At 41.1% G+C, this 7537-nt stretch overlaps 1 protein-coding gene across 10 annotated transcripts in view; it reads right to left on the reverse strand.

Annotated features, from left to right (window-relative positions):
• Positions 1-7495, reverse strand: part of KMT2E (lysine methyltransferase 2E (inactive)) — a 73488-nt gene extending 65993 nt beyond the window's left edge. For 6 of the 10 annotated variants that reach the window (XM_068669806.1, XM_068669807.1, XM_068669812.1 and 3 more), the window contains exon 1: positions 6612-7494. The gene's annotated coding sequence lies outside the window, so the exon portion shown is untranslated. Of the gene's footprint in view, positions 1-6611 lie in introns of all 10 variants that reach the window. The other 4 variants (XM_068669814.1, XM_068669815.1, XM_068669813.1 and 1 more) reach the window with 3 other exon arrangements.
• Positions 7496-7537: the final 42 nt, after the last annotated feature.

Below are 7537 nucleotides of genomic sequence, written 5' to 3' on the forward strand. Positions count from 1 at the left end.
ATTCAGGTTGGAAAAGACCTCTAAGGTCATCTAGTCCATCCTTTCATTTTGGTAGATTTCAAAACCAGCTCTCCTGTCTTATCAATGGAATTTGACTTGCATGAATAACACAACAGTGCTTCCATTTCTAATTCTGTAAATATTCTGTAGACATTCACCTGATTGTTACTCTTGTGCTTAGGAATGCAAACACAAGACAGGTCAGAAATTTGCACTCTTTCAGACAAACTTTCATTCTTCTAGCAGTTAGGTCTTTTACACAGTTCTTTTTACAGAAGTTAACCTGGACTATGTTCTTGGTAATGACACGGCAGTATTGCAAAGCTCTTTACTAAGGTTTTGGGAGGGAGAGGTCAACAGAACAGATTGAGAGGGCCCTTCAAAGGCAGCCACAGAAAACAGTCTAATACCAAAAGATGTTCCCTACTTAAAGGGAACAGAAAATGTTTTGTTTTCAATTGTAGTTATCTTGCAAGAGTATGTTGACTGATTTGCGTGAAGAAATTCAGAGTTTTCCTACAACTTTATACATTTATGTTTTCAAACATGATCTCAGTGTGCATTCTTAATTGTAGTAACAAAGATAAGAAATACGTCATCTCAGAATAAACACAGCAAAAAAAGCTCTGCCCAGCCAGAGAAGCACAAAATACAGCTTTCATCTTTGAATACTATTGCCAAACAGAGAAAAAAGAAGATGCAAAGTTTGTCTTTTATTGCCTCTATGGCAGAAGATTCAAGCGACTGGAAAGCAAGAGACAAAGAATGCACATATGAATGTTACACAGGGCACTTTTGTTTGTTTTTAATCAATGACAGTAACAACTTTTTATTTACATATATATATTAAATGAACACAAAAAAAATCCCATCAAATATTTCGACTGTATGCAAAAAAAAAAAAACAACCAGCAGTATTACTACTTGGTAAGGCATCTGAGGGAGTAACTTCATCCTTACAGACAGTAAGGTAATGACTGTATTTTTAAATCAGTTATGGATAAAGCTATTAACGTTTCCCTTGCAGTTCTAGAATTATACCTTCAGAAACCAACTGAGAGGAGTAATCTCTCCATTCCTTCCCCAAAAAGCCCTAAGTAAGCTGTTATAATTCTCAGGCCTTCACCTTCAGTTTAAGTAGTAGTGACTAAAAACATTTTCTCACTCAAAAAGTTTATTGAAACCAACAGTTAAGACAGGATTAACTGTCTAGACTTGGAATATCAGCTGTCTTGTGATACAAAAACAGTCCCATTATACCCATTGCTAATTAGGAGGTAGCTCTATTGTCTACTCAAGGCAAAATAAGAGCATCACCCACTGTGAAAGAAAAAAGTTCTCTAGACCTAGAGAAATTAGAACAGTTAAAAGTAATGAACACTGAACCAGTTTAAATATCCAGAGCTCCTCAGGCTAAAGATCCAAACCTACCATTTCTTGTACATTTTCAATTCTTACTTTGTAAATATAAGATACTTATTTAATTATTTTCTATGTAACCTGTTCATGAGAAGCGCACACACACGAAAAGACCAGCAAACAGCCTATAGGTCCTTCTTTGTAAGTTGTAACCTAAGCTACAATCATGTCATTAAAATCTACTCACACATCTTCTTTGAACCTGACGGCTTTTTTTTTTTTGATAAGGATATAAAAGTGAATGATTACCTAGACTATGATAGCATAAAGCAATACACAAAACACAACTAGACATGCAAAATTAAAAAAAAAAGCTTGTCTAAACCTCAACTTCCATTGGAGCATTTCAATATGTATATCTTTCAAGAATGTTAACCTAAACCTACATTTTTTTTTAAACTAGAATCAGTATTATTTTGGCATTCCCATACTTGACCTGATTTGCAAAACTGCTGGGCCCATGCAAGTGTCATATAAGTTTTACAACACCACATCTCAATCTAGGCAGCGTATAAACTATCACATGAAAGGAACGATAGTGCTTTCTCAATAAAATATGCAAAATTAACACACATTTTTACCTAGACAGGACACAGCCTGCATGCTACTTCAATCTACTTTTCTTTTTTTTTTTTTGTACTTTTGCAGCACACAACTTGCGTGGACACCGATTTACCATAATTCTTACCAAATTTGTTAATTACTAAAAAAAATGACAAATGAAAACCATTTAAGCCAGAGATGTTAAAGAACCCACTTTGTATGACAAAACTCTCTTCAAAGGCTTGCAGACAACCTTAATTATTAAGATTTTCTAACAACCTGCAGAGCTTAAAACCTTGCCAGTTTCATTAACACCACGTTAATATATTAAGATTTGTAAGAGGAAATAAAAATTATCTCAGTATCTGCTAGCAAGTATACGAAACCTTGACAAGGTTTCTTTTAAATAAGCTGTTTGTTATGCCTTAAAGGTAACAACAGTTCTGTCTTTGAACGTGATTATAGCAGGGTTTTTTGTAGTATGAAGGTCATGAGCAGAATTTTGGATCCTGAAAGTGATTAGCTTCACTTTTATGGGTAAGCTTTTTTTTTTCCACTAAGTAGAATACTCTGTGAACAGTGGTAGTTAGGCACATTCACCTCACACCCTTCAAAAGGCCAACACAATTAACATTGTAAATAATCCAGAACTCAAAAAAAAACAAAAAGTAATCCACATTCTACATGAACTAAGTAAGGTATCTCCGTACAAAAAAAAAAAAAAAAAAAAAAAAAAGTAAGCTTTATTCTTAACGATAGAAACTACTATTTGTACAGTGGAAACATTTGAACACAGCAGTACCTACTCCAAAAACACTGTCCAACCAAATTTGCTTTTGAGAGATTCACAAATGATCGTTTGTATGGAAGTCACAAGACCAGTAACATAGCTGGATATCCTTAGGATCTCTCCAGAAGCCTGATTTGGCTTTCGTTTCGTATCTACATCCCCCAACTCAATTTTGTTAGAATTTTATATGAAAACAGCAGAATACTTCTGTTAGAGCTTCATTTACAGATTCATCTATTTAAAACAACTGCATAATTCTTCAGTAACATACAACATTCCTTACCTAAAACCCACAAGGAGTCTTACTAAAACCAGCATGAGCACAAAACTAAGGCTGTCCTTAAATCAAACTGGGATCAGCCTTCAGTGCGATGCTGTTTTCTGTATTTCACTCCAACAGATTAACCCAGTTGTGTTGAAACCAAACCAGAGACATGAGGTAATGCAACTCCTAACAGTAATCTGAATATTGGTACTAAATGAAACTTTCCCTGGATACTTACAGCTTTAAAAGTCAGTATTTTTTCCTCTCTGAAACTTCCCAGATGGCAAAAAAGCTTACCCAAAATGCATAGTTATGACAGTTGAGCAGATTTTTCCTTCAGATATGAAGAGCTTGAAGATAGCGCTAAAACCATTTGCGTAACATCCATATTATTTTAACATTTACAAAATTGCATTTGTAACAAAACGTTTGTAAATCAGAAACCTTTTCAAGAATTCTGATTTCCAACCTCTCTTTCAAGAACTTCTGCTAGTAGGTTGGGGGAACATTTCATTTTTAATGAATATATTTTAACCGACCAACATCAGCGGAATTCAAAAAATAAGGGCAGAATTTCCTTTGTAATGTTGTCTCCTTAAACAAGCCTGTTTTCAGATCACAGATCTGTTTTACAAATGGAGAAACTGAGTCACAAAGTGACTCACTAGAACACACAGAAAAACTGGAAGATTTCAAAATTCCCAAAAGGGCCTTAACACATAAAATTTGTGATCTGTGAGATAAGTTGTAAAAATTGAGTTGGGGTATTCCAATTTTTGGATCTCAATTTTTCCCCAGCGACACTTTCTGTAAACTGTACAAAATTGTTTCTTCTAATGTTAATCTTGAATTGGACATCTGCCCAAGAACATGACTGAGGCCATGAAGTAGAGCAGTGTAGCCCTCTAAGTTGTAACGTTGAAAAAATAAGAGAAGAGGGGTTTTAAACCTAGAAAGAGAAAAAGAAAAAGGCAAGAGTTTTCTAAAAATGCTCATACAAAGTCTTTAAAACTGTATCCTTTTTAATAAGATGAGAGTAAGACATGGCTTTTTTTTAAAAAAAAAAAAAATCAAGTCCATATAATATGAGGAGGGCAAGATGGGAGCATGCATTGTTGGACCATTAATGCATCACTTGGTGGTTGAAATCACTCAGCCTTTGGCCTCAAAACACATGAAAAGCACGCATTAGGACTGCTGAAAGTCTTACCATCTTGCTGTGGAACTTCAGGTATACCTTACACCAACATCAGTGCTGCTCTGTATGTGAACGGTATCTGAATTCGAATTCTTCAGAGACTGAAGATGGTTTTGCCATTTCAGTACTTTATTTTTGATTGTTTAAATCCAGAAGGTTCCAACGCTATACTAGAATTCGAACTCACACCTCATTAAACCAACGACAAGATTAAAGACAGGCATACAAAAACCAAAGCGACAAATATGAATTTCTTTTTTGTTGCTGTTGTTTGAACATATAGCGCACAGTCTCCACAGTTTGTATCAGAGTACACTACACCAACTACGGAATAACAAATCCTTGTGACTTCCCTTCCCCCCACCCAAACATATTTATAGTGGTGATACTAAAAGGTTCATATTTCATTTCAGAAAAAAATTAGAGGTTCGGCACCGCACTTTCACTTAATTATTTGTACGTATATTACCATACACGTTTTATACAGCAATATGCAATATAAATGAAAGAAAACATCTAATACTAAGATTACAGTGGCAGAAGAAATTCTGCATCTTAATAGAGTAACAGGTTATAATCTTGCATGCATTATTTCAGTCCGTATTAAGTTCTTTTCGTATTCTCGAACTACGGATATATGGAATTACTACCCCAACGTCCAGCAGAGGTATTTCCTGGGAGATGACCATGACGTTCACAAATGTGATTCCACAAAGAATTTAGCTGACTGTTTCAGCGATCTTAATCTCCTCTTTAGTTTGAAAAATATTATCGCTTTTAGGTTGATAATGCGACGGACGGATACACAGCCTCCACCACCAACGCCGGAGCTTTTCCAAATTATTCGACGACACACGTATTACCTTAGAGAAATCTATACACACCCCTCAAAGAAGCCGCCTGAGTCTGCTGCCTCTTTCCACCCCCCTTCTCCCCGACAAGAGTGGTCTCGTTCACTTGCCTTTCACACACATAACCAATAAAATTAATCAGCTGGAACACAGCATTTTTAAATCGCAGTAAAGCCAAGAGATGTTTTGTACATTATTTGAAGGGAACGGTCTTTTCATTTCCACGGAATAAGACTCTAATATGCTGCAGACAAACGCACTGCATGGGGTGTGGAGGACCCGAGCTGATTAGATTACCACAACATCAGCCTGAGGCCGCCATTTTTAGAATCTCTAAAGGACAAAAGAGGGAAATTAAAAAATTTGCTCCACATTTTTTGAAAAGTAACTTCAAAAGTATCATGATTATAATCAATTAATTACATGTTGTAAGTACAGCCATGGATATATCACTGTTTTCTCCGACCTGAGCCCTGAATAACTGGAACGTTTCATTATTATTCCTTTAAGATACTGTAAATAAACAGTCTAAAATATTCCTAAATCTAGATGCAGCACTAAGCTTCTGCGTTCAACGACACGTAGTATGTACCGTGTTAGGGACCTCGGGGCTTTTCGCCACCGCACGTTCCCTAATGGCCAAGTATGGGGGAATACAGGACCTTTATAATCAGACTATATTATGTTTCTCTACCCTATTTAGTACTACACAGTGAACCGTTTGTTCCTCCTCCCCTATGTCTGCAGCGATAGGGTCTACTCCACCAGCCTTTATTTCCTGAAGATTAAAATATGCCAGCCAAGGAGCACAAACGCTGGCTACAGAAACCGAAGCAAGAAAGGGATGCACCAGTATAACTACTTACAACCTCAAGAAAGGGGGTGGAGAGAATAATCCCCTTTTAAATTGGCACAGAAACTCTTTAGGACAGCTTTCCGTTCATCCAGGTTACACCACGAAGCTGAGATATTAGCAGGGAGGCAGAGAAGGAGGCGGGGGTGTGGAAGTCAGCGAGATTAGGCCTATAATGAGCCATTTTAGTATCACAAAGCAAAAATATACAGGATGGAGGAAGAGAATAGGCTTCCCTAAGCTTCATAAAACTCAATACGCAGTGCCAATAACACACAAACCCCTTCTTAAAAACCACCAGTCTGAGGAAGCGTACGTTGTCACATAATAGCCCCTCCTGGCTCTTTTTCCAGGCATAATACATAAATCTGGCAGAACTGCCAAAAAATTCTCCTCAGCTCCTCCAGTTACAGTAACCCGCCATATTCACAAGATATAGCGACAGCCTGCCATTTTCGAGCCAAACCCGACAAAAGGAAAAGCGAATTGAAGACAACTTGAGGAGAATTTCAGCACGTTTCGGAGGGGGAGGTGGGAGCCAGCCACCCCGGGGGCAACGAGGCGTCCCCGTCGCATTTTGCTCCCCCTTTTTTCTTTTTTTTTCTTTTTTTTTTCCCAGACCCCCCCCTTCCCCTCCTCCCCCTCCCTGAGGCACCCCCGGTAAAACCCCTCAGAAACAACCCGAGACTCACCTGTAATGGTGACACAGGCCAGGCAGCAGGACCCCTCAGCCGAGCCCCTCTCCTATCCCGACCAAAACAATGCCGCTGCCCCACTGCGGATGTCCCTTCCCTGGGCAGGACTCACCCCCCTCCTCAGCAGACCCGGGCGAAAGAAAAAAAAGAAAAAGGGAAGGAAAGGAAGAGGAGGGCCCCCCCCTCCCCCTTCAGGAACCAGCTCGGCGCACGGAACCCTACAGGGAGCTAGCCGGGGAGCGCCTTTTGCCTCGGGACCTGCGTACAAACCCCGCTGCCGCTGCTCCCGGGTCTCCCTGCTCGCAGCCTCCTACGCTCCCCTCTATGTCACTGCCTCTCGGGGAAAATGGCGGCCGCTCTCCCCTCCCTCCCCCTGCACGGGGCTCACCCGCCCCGCCTGGCAGGGGCAGGGTTACCAAGGCGAAGCCAAGCGGCCGCCATTTTGCTTGTGGGCTGCTGCTGCTGCTGTTGATGTTGCTGCGCGCCCGCCGCCGCCCGCCGAGCCCTCCGTGTCCATTTTGCAACTCAGCCCCGCGGCCGAGGGAGCGCAGCGAGGGGCGGGGGTGGGCGAGAATGAGGAGCGGGGGGGTGAAGGGAGAAGGTGTTCGGCGATATAGGGCGGTGGTGGTGGTGGTGGTGGAGGAGGGGAGCAGCCCGGGCTGCTCTCGGGGGCTGCTCCGTGAGGCGCGGGCGGGGAGGGGCAGCGGCTGTGGTGGCGGCGGGCGGCAGCGGGAGGATGTCTGACTCACAGCTGCATCCTCTGGGGCAGGATCGCTAAAACTCCGTCCTCGGCTGCTGCTTCTTTCCCCCTTCCCCCCCCGCCTCCGCCTCGGCTTCCTCCTCACGCCCGGCATGCCGCTCGGCCCTACCTATCCTTGGCGGATCTCAACCCGAGGGGTGCGTTTTGGCCATTAAAATAGTAT

The sequence above is a fragment of the Anas acuta genome, chromosome 1, assembly GCF_963932015.1.
Source record: "Anas acuta chromosome 1, bAnaAcu1.1, whole genome shotgun sequence".
Lineage (NCBI taxonomy): Eukaryota > Metazoa > Chordata > Aves > Anseriformes > Anatidae > Anas > Anas acuta.